General features: G+C 37.2%; 1 protein-coding gene across 2 annotated transcripts in view; it reads right to left on the bottom strand.

Annotated features, from left to right (window-relative positions):
- LOC139485197 (sodium- and chloride-dependent glycine transporter 1-like) overlaps window positions 1-3,766 on the bottom strand; it is a 42,498-nt gene extending 38,732 nt beyond the window's left edge. Inside the window, exon 1 of one of the 2 annotated variants that reach the window (XM_071269450.1) lies at window positions 3,683-3,766. The gene's annotated coding sequence lies outside the window, so the exon portion shown is untranslated. Of the gene's footprint in view, window positions 1-203; window positions 334-3,682 lie in introns of those variants that run through there. The other variant, XM_071269449.1, reaches the window with a different exon arrangement.
- Window positions 3,767-15,883: the final 12,117 nt, after the last annotated feature.

Below are 15,883 nucleotides of genomic sequence, written 5' to 3' on the forward strand. Positions count from 1 at the left end.
ATTATTACAAAAATATAATATGCTCCAAACAATTAACACTTTATATTAATAAGTATATATCAGCAACTTTATGAATGGACACCCTAGCGATTTAAATTATTGACTATATTTTTAAATATATATATTTATATATAAAGCTAGAAAGCAATGTAGCATATATTTTAAAATTTAGCTATTTTTAAAATGATAAAATATTGCCTTACCTATTTATTTTCTTGATGTTATTTCTATGAAGCTTATCGACAAATTACAGACAAATACACATGTTATATTAGTTTTTCCCGCAGAAATTTTCCATTACGTTTCAAGTTCAAGGATACGAGCTGTTTTATTATTCGAAGTATATGAATATGCATTAAAGATTTTCAATCATTTATACAGTAAGAATTTAATGGCATTTATTTGCTGCTTTTAATTAAGAAAAAAGTATCATTTTGAAAATAGTGTACAATTTATAAATCAACACTTTGTCCTTGAATATAGAAAAAAATATTTTAATTTAAAAAGGGGGGGGGGGGGGGGGTGAACAGGCAAAACACGACAGAAGAGCAGAAAACATGACCGAATGAAAATCAAACGGGGTAAACTGAGATAAATCACAAATAGCGAAGAAATGTAATACGCATGGTAAAATGTCGAGTGGATTAAAAGCAAATGTAAGTGTTTCTCGAGAGGTGTTTGTGTAGTAAATACATGACGAAAACACAGAACCACGACATTCTGATCTTACGAAACTCGCTATCAATTTAACAACACTGAAAATGGCAAGTTCGATGTAGAGATACATACTAGTCAGTCTTATTGAATAATAGAATGCATTTTACATATATGAACCATAGGGGTTCCTGGGCTCGTTCCCGGGATACAAATTCGCTTCGGTTGACAATGTTTTCTGCTCTATCACCTCGATCTCGGCTATGTATGTGTTATTTAATTAATATCGCCTGTTTTATCTTTATACGTTTTTTTTTACTCCAGGCTTCAATGTGATGAGCCATATACGGTACAATGTTTGGGAAATAATTGGTTTTCAATATGCCCTTCGACTTCGTTATTGGTTGGCCCGCATTTGTTTTATTTGAGCACACCTGAGGTGTCTTGCGTTGACAAAACGCATTTAGCTTTCAAAATTATAAGACAGTTATATGTTTGAACGGGTTTCTTGATTATTATGGAATTTTATTTGGTTCAATACAAAGAATTTCAGGTAAATAAATAGCTTTGAATCTTTTGAAAAAATTCTGATAGAATCTATCGATCGTCATAAAATGAACACATCGGATCCCCACATGAACGGACTTTAATTATCCGTTATAGTACAAACTACAGGTAGTCGTATTCGAGTAAGAGATGAGAAGACTTTAGAATTTGTGCATTTCCCGTTGATTCTCGATGTCAACATTCGTATGTTATAACGTTACAGTACGGGTAGTGTTGCGAAGCACAACTCCAAAACGAGGATCGAAGCTCATAAACTCGGCAAACGCAGGTCTTCGGGAAGGTAAGGAATGCCGACAACTTTCTCCCAATAAAAAAAACCACATAACTCAGACCCCCTTTTTTCAACCACACACACATAGTACGCGCACCATCATATCTCAACAACCATTTCTGAGTTTGGGTTGATGCCTTAGTAGCTGCTATAAATTAGAATACGTATGAGTGATATTAAAATGATTTTTCCATTCTCTATAGAATTGTTTTTAATTCCATGCGGTAAAATATAGAATAAGAAAAAAAGAAAGAGCAGACATTTCGAAACATAGAAGAGATTTTGAGAAATGTTTAATCATAAAGTTGGCGTTTGCTTTCACTAATAATAATAATCGAATCTGCTACAATACATGTAGTTTGTGTAGTAATATCAATGTGTATTACGTGGGGTGACCATCTTTTGAACTATTTTGACAGTTTGATTCACTTCAGTTTATTACAGGTCCAGACCCAAAATTCCATTCTATGTTTATTTTGTAGACTATACTTTAGTTAATTCATTTATAGACTTTCCATAAATCAAATTTTGAATCCATACTGCATCATACCCATATAACGATGGGCTTGCACAGACCTACAAACGACTCGAGTTCTGTAATGGGGAGTACTAAATTGCATTTATGCTTAAATTCACATCAAGGCCTTACAAAAATCGAAATACCGATGTTTTGTTTTATTTCTCACATTTTGGGAATATTTTGAAAGTGCTCAGTCCATTAATTTTATTATTCATTTTGCAAAAAAAATTTGCCTGAAAGATTTTAATTGCTGATTTTTTACAAGTTGGCTTTTTGTTGGCTTCTAATACAACGTTTACTATAACTTAATTTTTTTCTCGGGATACTTATTCTGTTTATATATAATGTGACCGTTTTGTGCAAATCTTAAATATTTAGCTATGCAGAAAGACGTGGATAATCATAATGGCAAAAAACAAAGTAGCAGAACTTCACGAATGCCGCCGAACTCACAAAGAAAAGCTTGAAACCATTTCAAGGAGTTGAATTTTCAAAATCCAAAGCCAGTTATTTCAGCAACAAATAAGTGGAACGGAACCAAATATATTACTAAACTTGATCTGTAACTCGTCCTGGACGACTCATATACTATCAATATGTGAAGGCGTTTAGGGGAAAGTTAGCGACAATTCCAGTGTCTAAAAATTAAATCCGATCAATATGTGAAGGCGTTGAGGGGAAAGTCCGTGTAACCGCTTGTTGCATGATGACGGAAAAGCCGAGTAGTGGGGCATAAAAAATAAATTATTATGTCTCTAAAAAAAATGTAAGATTCCCGTTGTTTGTTGCCTTTTTTGTCAAGTTGGTGTAGTTAGGGTACTAGATGCCTTGTTTGTCAAGTTGGTGTAGTTAGGGTACTAGATGCATATAAGCTTATAAGGTATTCTACTGAGTACTGTGTGTATACGTCCTTTCCTATTAAATATATCCCAATGACAGTGGACTTCAGTCGCTCCATAATTTAGTAATTGATGGTTTTGATAAGTGAACAGGACTTATCAGCGACAATGCCAGTGTCCAAGGCAATGTTATCAGTTTAACTTGTATTTGCAGAATAAAACAATCAATTACCGTGTTTCGATAATAAAAGGGGGAGCGTGATACAACCAAACGACAAAAGCGAGTTCCCACTCAAAAAATATCCTACCATTTCAACTTAAATCGATATTTTTCAAAACATTATTACCAAGTAACTCGACTTTGTAGAACTCTGCTCTGTAGAACTCTACTCTGTAAAACTCTACTCTGTAGAACTCTACTCTGTAGATCATACGGTATACAAAGGACGATAACTCCTGGTTCATATCAAGATTCATTGTTTTATAAAATAATTCTTATTTTTGTCTAGATGAAATGATTGTTCTCATATCTTTCGTCTTCTTTTTCACATTAAGAATTCAGGTCAATTCAGGTATTAAAAGATGTTTTTTCCCAATATAATAATATAGCCGTCATGTGAACTTCATCGTTAGCCGCCACGCCCGTGTTGGGCGATTTTAAAAATGTTCAAAATGTATAAATTGACGATTTGCTACAATAAATAGATCTACAGGCTTTATATTTATATTTGAATAATGTACTCAGATCTATTTAAATGACTTCTACTTGTGCGACATCAGAAAGTATAAAGTCATAGTTTGATAGTTTAAGATTGTCGTAAATAATCCTACCTGAGAACAAAAAGTAGCAAATAAGGGTTTGTTTCCTGTTTTGAAAATATCATTCTCTTGCAGGCAGACATCTTTAAAGGGAGGTAAATCTCTCAAAAGGATTTTATCAAATTGCGTATGTATGCCCCGAGAATCACAGCACTGCAGATGATTGCAGATTGTTAAGCATTAGTTTATCGGCACGTTGTGTGTATTCATATGAGTACAAATTGCAACCCTTTAACAACAGGCTTTTTTTCTGTCATGGGGAAAAGGAGGAGGCATAGGAAAAATTACAATTTATATATTTTCCAAGCCAGCGTGACATCTTTTTGACCCATATCAGCGACACGTCTGTGTATTTCTTCATATAGGAAGATCTGGGAAGAGACCCCACAGTTAACACTCGACTGAAACTCTATTCAAAAACATTTGCAAATTACGATTGTAAGTTTCTTAACGACATTTAATTGATTCAATTGTAGTGGTCTTCTTTTTTCCATTCAGTCTTACGGTGTGTATGACCCGGCTTAACATAAAGATTTCATAGTTATAATTAATAGAGATATGGTTTGAAAGTATAATATAAAATATCACATCTCATTTTTAATTTTTATGTCAATCAGTGTCGTTTTTATATCCCGTAAATTTGAAAGTGGTTCTATCAAAAAATGAGGCCGTTTATGTTTTCGCTTGTGATAATATTGTTTTACCTTTTGTCGTGTTGGGAAGCTTTTAAAGATTACTTTACGATATCGTGTGCTCATTGTTGTGAATGAATGGTTTTATTCTCATAAACTAGTACATAGCTACAGAGAAAATAACAGTTCATATAAAATACATATGTTTGTTTCGCATGTGTAAAAATAAATAACAATATAATAGTATTACAGTTCCTCTAACCAGGAGGACAGACTTTCAATGATATGTATCGTATAAATCTTTACAATTTTTTCTGGCTCTACAATATTTTTCAGATGACAATACATTTATAAATTTGATAATGTTAGCATTTTTTTTTACAATAATGTGGTAAATATTTTTCTCTTTTTATGTTGAAAAATTGCATGACATAATGATGTCAAATTCATCGCAAATATCTCTATAGCTGCAGAGATGACAAGACCTTTCTGATCACGGAATTGTTAGCCCTCTTCCCGTCATAGGCGGGTCCAGGGGGCCTAGAGGCCCGCCCCCACCCTTTTCTTGGGAAAAATTTGGTTGATTATATAAGGAAGCACTGAGCACTGAAGCATGACTGGAGCGGGCTCCCCTCAGGTCAGTCAGTGACCCCCCCCCCCCCCCTTTATAATAAGTTCTGGATCTGCTACTGCCCGTCTCCACTGGCAAGTACGTCCATTATTCATAGTTCATTATTCATTATTCAATAATAATTCTTATATGATTTGAATATCTATAAATACTTGAATTGGATTGGTCAATTAGAATTTTCCCCTTGGTTTACACTTCGATAAACCATGTTTCCGAAACTACTTTCGTAATCTATTCATACGCGATACACATGCTTATCAGGGGTACTGAGATTTTTAACAAATCGAGATTAAAAAACAAATGTATAATTAACAGGCTATTATTTGAACTTGGAATTATTTTTAATTATGGAATTTGCTTGATTTCTTGTTATTGAAATTTTTAATAAATTCCATGTTTATTCTGTACTGAAATGTTCTGTGCTGCGCACAACACTTTCTATTACAAAGAAACTAGTATATTTTCAATAGAATGTACTGTGCCGCGCACAACACTATCTAACCAAAATATTTTGTATGGAAAGTGTTATTAACCGCTCAAAAGATTATAATACCAAATAAACATGAAATTTATTAAAAATTTTAAACACAAGAAATTATACAAATTCCATAATTAAAAATAATTCCAAGTTCAAATAATAGCCTGTTAATTGTTGTTTCTATTCTAATGCTCTTACTCACAAACTTAACATAAAAGTCCTTCGGACTTAAGTTTGTGAGTTAATCGCCCCGGTTTACACATCAATAACCTCTAGAAAAAATGTATTTAAATCCTATAATGAATAATAAAAATAGTTCACTATTCACTATTCAGTATTAAACATGTGAATAATGAAAAATGAAATAGTTTATGTTTCATTATTCAACTTCGAGCGGTGAATAGCAAAATAAATATAAAAAAATGACTGTGACACGTTTGCCATATCCTGAGCCGCAAAGACCATTAGAGGGTTTACGGAGGACCTAAATGCCAAAAAACAAACCGCGTAAAAATGAAGAAATAGCTAATTTTGAATAATGAAATGGATATTTTGAATAATGGAATGTACTGCTGCGACCCTTAATCCCCTAATTACATATAGTATACCTCAACCAAAAGCTTATCAAGAGAGGAACAAAAGGTATATAGTCAATATGTTCCGCACCGGATATTAGAGAAGTAACGAAGGACTTAAATATCGAAATACGCGTGAACATTGAGATATAGCCATTTTTTAATAATGAAATGGATATTTTGAATAATGGAATGGACTGGTAGGACCCTTCAGTCCCTAATTACAGATATACATTCTACCTCAATCAAAAAGTTATCAAGAGAGGAACAAAAGGTATATAGTCAATATGTTCCGCAACGGATATTACAGGAGCAACGAAGGACTTAGATATAAAAATATGCGTGGACATTGAGAAATAGCCAATTTTGAATAATGAAATGGATATTTTGAATAATGGAACGGACAGCTGCAACCCGTCAGCTCCTAATTAAGGGAAAAAAATATACACAAAATTAAAGTCTATGAATCAAAGAATGAACTGAGTATAATCGATATGTACCGCAATTACCACTAGAGAGGTTACGGAGGACCTAAATGCCAAAATACGCGTGAAAATTTAGAAATTGCCAATTTTGAATAATGAAATGGTTTTTGAATAATGGAATGGACTAGTACGACCCTTCAGTCTCTAATAACAGATATACATTCTACCTCAATCAAAAGTTTATCAAGAGAGAAACAAAAGGTGTATAGTCAATATGTTCCGCAACGGAGATTACAGGAGTAACGAATGACTTAAATATCGAAATACGCGTGAACATTGAGAAATAGACATTTTGAATAATGGAATGCACTGCTAGGACACTTCAGCCCCTAATTACAGATATATATTATACCTGAATCGTAAGCTTAACAAGTGAGGAACAAAAGGTATATATTCAATATGTTCTGCAACGAATATTAGAGGAGTAACGAAGGACTTAAATATCGAAATACGCGTGAACATTGAGAAATAGCTTATTTTCAATTATGCAATGGACTGCTGCTACCCGTCATCTCCTAATTGTTGAAAAAAATATACACCAAATCAAAGTTAATTGATAAAGGAATAAAAAGAGTATAAACAATATAAGCCGAAATGACCATTTGAGGAGTTACGGCGGACCTAAATGCCAAAAATACGCGAAAAAAATGAAGAAATAGCCAATTTTAAATAATAAAATGGCCCATATTTTAAATAATGGAATGGACTGCTGCGACCCTTTAGCAACTAATCAAAGATAAACCATATACCTAATTCGAAAGCTTAGTACTAGAGGAACAAAAAGGTATATAGTCAACATGTTCCGCAACAGATATTAGAGGAGTAACGAGGGACATTAATATCGAAATACGCTTGAACATTAAGAAATAGCTTATTTTGAATAGTGAAATGGATTGCTGCAACCCTTCAGTCCATAATCAAAGCAAAATGTATACACCAAATTAAAGCTTATTGATAGAGGAATAAACTGAGTATAAACGATATGTGCCACAATGACTATTAGAGGGGTTACGGAGGACCTAAATGCCAAAATACTCATGAAAATTTAGAAATATCCAATTTTGAATAATGAAATGGTTATTTTGAATAATTGAATGCACTACTGTGACCCTTCTGCCCCTAATCAAGGCAAAATTCATACACCAAATTAAAGCTCATTGATCAAGGAATAAACTGAGTATAAATGATATGTGCCACAATGACTATTAGAGGGGTTACGGAGGACCTTAAAACCAAAATACGCATGAAAATTAAGAAATAGCCAATTTTGAATAATGAAATGGACTGCTGCGATCCTTTAGCTCCTAATTATAGATATACATTCTACCTCATTCGTAAGCTTATTAATAGAGGAACAAAATGTATATAGTCAATATGTTCCGCAACGTATATTAGAGGAGTAACGAAGGATTTAAATATCGAAATACGCTTGAACATTGAGAAATAGCTTATTTTGAATAAATGAATGGACTGCTGCAACCCTTCAGTCCCTAATTATAGATATACCTTATACCTCATTCGAATGCTGATAAAGAGAGGAACAAAATGAATATAGTTAATATGTTCCACAACGAATATTAGAGGAGTTACAAAGGACTTAAATATCGAAATACGCGTGAGCATTGTGAAATAGCTTATTTTGAATAAGTGAATGGACTGCTTATCCCCTTCAGCTCCTAATTAAGGAAAAAATTATACACCAAATCAAAATTCATTGATAGAGGAATAAACTGAGTATAAACAAGATGAGCCGTATTGACCATTAGAGGGCTCTTGATAAACTTTTGATTGAGGTAGAATGTATATCTGTAATTAGGGACCTAAATGCCAAAATACCTTTAAAAATCAAGAAATAACTCATTTTGAATAATGGAATGGATATTTTGAATAATGTAATAGACCACTGCAACCCTTCAGCCCCTAATTACAGATATACCTTATACCTCATTTTGCAGCTTATTAACAGACGAACGAAAGGTATTAAGTCAATGTGTTTAACAAAGCATATAACAGGAGAAAGGAAGAACATAAATATCGAAGCACTCATGAACATTTAGAAGTAACATATTTTGAAAAATTAAATGGACTGCTCCGACCCACCAGTACCTTATTAAAGAAAAAGTTGTAGACCTTTTGAAAGCTTATTAATATAGCAAACAAATGAATATAAACAACATGTGCCACAATGACCATTAGGGGTGTTACGAAGGATCTAATGCCAAAATGCGCTTGACAATTTAGAAATAACTAATTAATGGATTATTGAGAACCTTCAGTCCTTAAAGGGGCACTAGCTGTCAAATTTATGGTCACCGATTTGACTCAAATTCTCGTATTTGATTTATAACAATGTAAAACATTTATCCAAACTATCAAAAGTCTAAAATAAACAGTTTACAAAGCATGGGGTAGATAATATAAAGGTTCGTTTCGTGTGTATTTTAGTCCAGACGCCATCTAATTAACTATCGATTTGACCTCAGATGACCATATAAGCGAAGTAAACATAAATAAAGATATGAATAGATTAAATCAACACGTGCAATTGGAATTTTATAGGTCTGTTTGATTTGATTTTATTGATTAAAAATAGATTTTTCTCATTGTTTTTAACCGTATAAGAATGATTTTATGTGCATTGAATTAGTAATCAAAGGATTTACCGTAGTTTCACTTTCATTGTTGACATTCTTTTTCTTTAAATAACCATTACACGTACAGTGCATGCGTTGTCAATCTCTAGCTAGGGGTTAAATTGAAGTTCACATGAATACGGACTTAAAGAGGTCGACTCATTCACTTGCAAGTGAATCAGTAATTATCAATGTTTCTTCGCTTAATTTGCCAAATTTGAACCGTTTTGGCTGCAAAAAGCGAATTGTTATTTCACTATTTCACTTTCATTATTGATTGAACAGAAAAAAATCAAACTTTAGATTTTTTATATATCTCGTAGCTAGTGCCCCTTTAATTACAGATATACCTTATACCTCATTCGACAGCTTCTTAACAGAGGAACGAAAGGTATATAGTCAAAAAGATTCATAATGCACGAATTCTATTTTACAAAAATTGCAAGGAAGGGCAGCTAGAATTATTTTAAACGAACACAAAAGTCGTAAACCATCTATTGAACTATTTAAGGATTCTTAAATTATTGGTAAAATTATGACAGTTCTGCAACATCCCCATTTTGAGGGTAATTTCTGCTGGGACCAGACCCAAACATGCGAAAATCTTGCACACTCGTTGACGAGGTTATGAGGGTGAAACGTGGGTGGTTGTGGTTGTGGGAAAAAGTGGGGGGTCGAGGGAAAATGTGTCTTTGTGGAAGAAAGAAACACACACACAAAATAAATCTACAGATAGAATAAACACAATGGATAGTAAGATTACAAATATGTCTGATCATAGATAGAATACGACACAAGAAATGGAAATTCTGAAAAAACTGGCCGCTGTCAAGACCAATCGAGAACAGCGCTGCAGTGACGAGGAAATTCTCAAATGGCGAGAAGTAGGCCAGGACTCACCATTGTATTGTCACAGACATTAAAAATGTTGACACGAAGTTTGGGTGCTGTCGGAATTTCAATGGGAACTAATTGTGCCCCTCTTCTTGCCGACTCGTTTCTTTATTATCATGAGGCTGACTTCATACAGGAACTTCTGAGGAAGATAGATATGAAGCTAGCGATATCCTTTAACTTTTCGTTCCGCTATATAGATGATGTTCTCTCACTAAATAATACAAAATTTGGTGACTTCGTTGAACGAATATATCCCATCAAACTTGAGATAAAGGATACTGCAGATACAGCTAAGTCTGCCTCATATCTTGAATACATCAAGAAATTGACAATGAGGGTTGGTGGAAAAAAAACTTTACGACAAAAGAGATGATTTTAGTTATCCATATGTAAACTGTCCATTTCCTATCATAATTTCCTTGAAAAAGGATTGATACTCACAAGGAAGCTATTAGACCAAGAGTTCCAAATGGTGAAGTTGAAATCATCCTTTCGAAAATTTTACGGACGCCATTACGAGTTGGTTTGAATAACCGTTTCACAGATGATTATCGGATATGTTCCTTATGTCGTAACTACAGACTACCCTTTCCCTTTTCACGAATGTGACCTACTGAATTAGACTATTTACCGGATTTGATATAACATAAGAAACACGACGGGTGCCACATGTAAAGCAGAATGTGCTTACTCGTTCGGAGCAGCTGAGATCACCGCATGTTTTTGGTGGGGTTCGTGTTGCTTAGTCTAGTGTTCTATGTTGTGTCTTCTGTACTATTATTTGTCTGTTTGTCTTTTTATTTTTAGCCATGGAGTTGTCAGTTTGCTTTCAATTTATGAGTTTGACTCTTCCTTTGGTATCTTTCATCCCTCTTTTTTAGGTGTTTACGACACGTTGATTTTTCAGAATCTCCGCGTTAAATTGATTTTCTATAAATTCGACTCTGGTCTGCTGATGACAAGAAGCTAAGTGATTTTATTATAGGAGCATACCGAGGAGGGAAATGTTTTTGAAGGGCCTGTTAGCATCTAAGATCAGACCGGCTCCGTCGTGAATTTGCTGACCACCCTTCCAGTAGAGTCAAGAAGGTGATCCGGGGGTTTGAGGGTTTAATATAGAGACCGTTGCCACTGGGATTCACTGAGCAAACGCATCCACCAAGTTTCAGGTACAATCCAGATCTCAATGACTTATCGACGGCGACACCACCCAGACACCTCTAAGCTCCAACACCCATGGCTGGTAGAATGGTCTTTGCTATCATGGGGAGTGACCTCATTGCTAGCCCTGTCAGCATAGGTAGGAATCCACCTACTCTTTGCATGTTTTCCTTCATTTGGGTGGCACTCAATTCCAGTTTCAGAACACCAGCACCTTTCCGGAGAAGATTGGTAATCTTTTGAACCTGTCTAGAAGTGAGCCACATCTTGTTATCGCTTTGCATGCTTGCATGGGACAAACGAATGGAGACTGGACAAACTTTCTTGACAGCCCGTTGTAGTTTAGCAGCTTCAAACCATGTTCGTGATAAGTCATTTATTTATTAAGAAGATGAAAGAGGACGGTGAGATGTTCCTCCCTGAAATTGATGGGTCTAACGTCTTGATCGGTGAGGTACGTTTGCGTGGGATTGATCGTTTGCAAGGTCACTGGCAAATATACTAGGTTCTTGGGGTTTTCAATGTTCTTCATACCAGGATGGACTGCGGGAAAGGAGACTGCTGGGTAACGTTCCATGAATGATATCAATTTTCACAAGATCGCTGTTAATTCTCATGATATTCACAATGTGTTCATCTTCGGTGTAACCATTTGTAGCACTATCAAAAGTGCAAGGTCGTCGCTCAAATCACAAGACGGTGCTGAGACTGTTTTCATCGTCAAAATCCACTTGATAGCGTCTAGCTAGGGTCAAGGTTGCTCTCAGCGTCGAGCGGTTGGCATCGATGATCATCTTAGTGCTGTGCTTGTTGAGACAGAGTTGTCTTCGAACCACATAATTAATTCCATCTATACCGTACGAGCCAGTGCTTAACACTATGGGAAACCAGGTGGCGCCTTCGTCTGGACAGTACCTGCATGAATATTGGGGATGTAGCAATAGGTTTTACAGGTTCACCAATGCCATCTCGTAGGCCTTGGATTCCTTGAGTTGTACTGGGAGGGAGGGGTTGAATCGGGTAAGGATGCGGCTGTCTAGGGTTGGAATTATCGGCAATTCGCTGCAACAATGTGTTGTCCATTTATTTATGGAAGACCATTGTCACATACTTTTGCTTCCACTTTTCGGTACCGTCATACTGCTCCTTGAGTAGTTTACCCGCCGTCACTACGAACGCATAGACATCGGCGGTGAGACTGTCAAAAAGGAGTTGCAGGTGAATTTTATCCATTTACTTTTAGTACACGACGTTCATCTTCTGACCGTCGGATTGGAACTGTAGGATCCTGTTGGAAATGATAAGTGCAGATGCTTCGGTGTTGGCTGGAACATTACGGGCGAATTCGGCCCGGATCTGAATGTCTACCGTAGATTCTTTGAGACATTCAGACTGATGACTCACATCGATTACAAACAAGGGGTACAAGTCGATGAAATCGGAGGGATTAATACCACCATTACTGAGGAGACTGTCCATGTAGAATTTCTTTCTGAAGTCGAAGGCCTCTTTAAATACTCTGGCGATCCTATTTTCGTTGAAAGCTGCATTATAGTCGACTGCTGGATAACGTTCTGCGTTGGTGGTGGCGTAGATATTTCGCAACCGGCAGTGGTCGAACACGGCTGCATCTTTATTTTTTACCGGTCTGCAAAGCTACGATGTATCTCGGTTTCTCCCGACCGCTCTTGGTAGACAGACGCCAGTGGAACTGTGAGTTTTGGGAAATACCTATAGAATCACACTGTTGCATTATTCGGAAACCACAATCGATCTTACTCTTGCTCTGGATGATCTTGTACAACCGCAGTTTATCTTCAAGGACGGACGCGAGGAACGAACCAAGATATCTTACTCAGGTTGATTTTCGCCACGTCGTTGACGGCAACGGCTCTTAGGATGGCATTAGCGTCTGAGGCACGTACCAGTGACAATTCATAATTGAATACATACACAATCTTGATGTAATCGTCTGCAAAGCCTAAAATGTGTTTCAGAGGGATGGCAAACGAAAACGATTCTTTGTTGGTGGGCTTGGTGTATATCCATGGCGGGCTGCAAATTTAGTGTTCTCAGCCTCGGCATCGGTGGCAGAATACTTATACCACAGTTGGTTGAGACCCTGTGATTTGGAGAAGTCGTCGGGGTAGGTTAGCATTCCCAGCATAGTAGTGGCGATGCCGGGGTAGTTAATATGTTCGATCTGCTGACCAGAAAGCCTTTAACAGATGCTCTTGAAGTGATACATTATACCATTATGGGCGAGGGACAAATAATCGGCACTGGCATATACTAGTAATGTGTTATCATTCTTGAAAAGTCGACCTCCCGCCACGAGATAAATCTCGGCTGGGTGTAGGAACAAATACTGAGTTTCGATGTTGATTCGGATTTCAACGGAATTGTTCAGCTGGGCACCGGTTTGTGGTATGTATTCTCGAACCTGATATTCCTGAAAACTTTCGTCGATGGTCAATCCTTCGGTGATCGTAAGGATGTCAGACATAATGTATTTATTTATAGCGTTGGACGAAGTCGTGGATGGTTTTGATACCAGATCCGGAGATTAGATTGTTCAAACGAAATTTCTCTGCCTTCTTGCGTTGAACTATAAGGGGTTTTACTGCGTTTCCTGCGGTGGGTCACTTTATCATCCACATGGTCGACGGTTTAGGAGGCCCCGTTTTCAACACCTTTCAAGAGGCAGCACTCACAGTCTTACTTCCTATGATTTTGGCGGCAGAGGAAGTAAACATGCGCCAACCCAAACTGGCGATTGTGTCCCCTACTGCCGTAGGCATGCATTAGAGCGTAACTTTTCCTGATTTGCAACATTTATTCATAGGATACTACGATGAAGCGCATTACATTCCTCGATGCTGATATATCAACCCTTTTTCATAGCATCCATAATCCACACAATTTCGTTGCACATACCATTATTTCCTGCTCGGTATGCTGCGACATACAGTTCCAAGCGGTCGAGAAGCTGCTTGAAGTTTGAAGGAATAAACACGGTTTGCAGTCATCTGCCCAACTTATCCTTCTGGTAGATGAAAGACACGATTCCCTTCCAATTGTAACTCGCCTTCGGGGTTCTCAGGAGGGTAAGATTGCGTTGATACATGGGACCGGAACTTTTCAGGATCTCTACATAGTCGTCAAGGTCGTCCATGAAAATATCACCGCCGTCAACGCGGTTGACATGGGTGTGAGGCATCGAATCGTATTGGCAGAGCTTTAGGGTTGAGGAAAGCGCTCCACCTTACCATACTTGTGACAAGAATTCCATGCATCGAAATCACCTCCACCGCTATAGATTTGGTGGGGGATCGCGCGACCGCATTTCCAACGTATACTCCTCTGTTCTACTGGGTCCCACTCAAACTTGCATTTGCAGGGCTGGGGTTCCTCTGTGTCCAGATTTTCTTCATACTTGAGTTCCAGGAAGAAATCTTCAAACTGATCCATTCTTTATCTTATACCTCATAGAACTCATCTAATTGGCATCGGTATTTTCCTGCTGACTTGGGGCTCGTGAGATCGATGATGACAAATCCATAGGTTTCGGTCCATCAACACTTACGCAGAGCGTCGAATTGTGCCTTGGTAAGATCGTTGCAGTGGCAACGACGGATATTATCGATATTCTCGGCATATTTCTGAAAGAGACAATTAAAGTTTGCATTCTCACGGATCGATTGTCGGGACAGTTGGAAGTAATTTGTGCACAGGTAGAAACATTCAACACTATTTTGACAACCGCGAACATAGTAGTCTTTACACGTATTTTGCTTACTCAGCATCAAATCATCAAACACCATAAGGTTTTTGCTGGCGGGATCCAACTCTCGAGGATCTGCCACAATGCTCCCTTGCTCGAAGAAAAAAAGTATCGATTCCACTGGGGCGTCGGGTGTAGGTAAGAGATCCTCCACATTGGTAAACGAATAGAGTGATTTACACTGCATGATGTTTCGAATATCTTCATTCGAAATTCCTTACCCAGTACTCGCCGTATGAGCTGGTAGATGAGTTGGTGAAGCGATTTTCCAAACACATACAACTGATCGTAGTCAAGCCATCCATCTCGCAGGAGACGATTGTTGAGGAGGGTCGTTTTACCACAATCCGATTTTGCAATGATCAACCCTCGGATCGATCGCTGTGTAAGGAGATAGTGGTTGCTTCTTAGGGGTATTATCGCTCTAAGAAAGGTTTTCAACGTCCGTTCTTTAAAGAAAGCAATGATTTGTGTGCAATGTCGAGGGAAGACGGACATTGTTAATCTATGCGAGGCAGTGACCAGCAACGGACGTCGAAGGAATGTTTATCACTGTAAGGTTTGCGGTGCCAAAAAGTCCCAGTTTATCGCTTCCACATGTTCTGAGTTCATGAAGAAGATTATTGACCGGTTGCCTGTAGAAATGCATCTGCCAAAGCAAAATTTTACCAAAGCTCGATTCGGGCTGGGTGTTTAAAAAATGTTTGCTAGACCGATGAAATAGTTGAGAAGTTGCACAAACTCGTTCGACGCAAGTTTCAGAGGCGTCGAGTGGTGGAGTGTGGAATAGATGAAACTTGGGCTGCTGATCTCCTTGACATTAGTGCCTTCTCTCGTGATAACAAGGGATTCAAATTCATTCTGAGCATTATTGACGTGTTCTCCAACTACGGTTGGGTAATACCCCACAAGAACAAGAAAGGTGTGACGGTGCAGG

This window comes from Mytilus edulis, chromosome 8 (genome assembly GCF_963676685.1).
Source record: "Mytilus edulis chromosome 8, xbMytEdul2.2, whole genome shotgun sequence".
NCBI classification, from domain to species: Eukaryota; Metazoa; Mollusca; class Bivalvia; order Mytilida; family Mytilidae; genus Mytilus; species Mytilus edulis.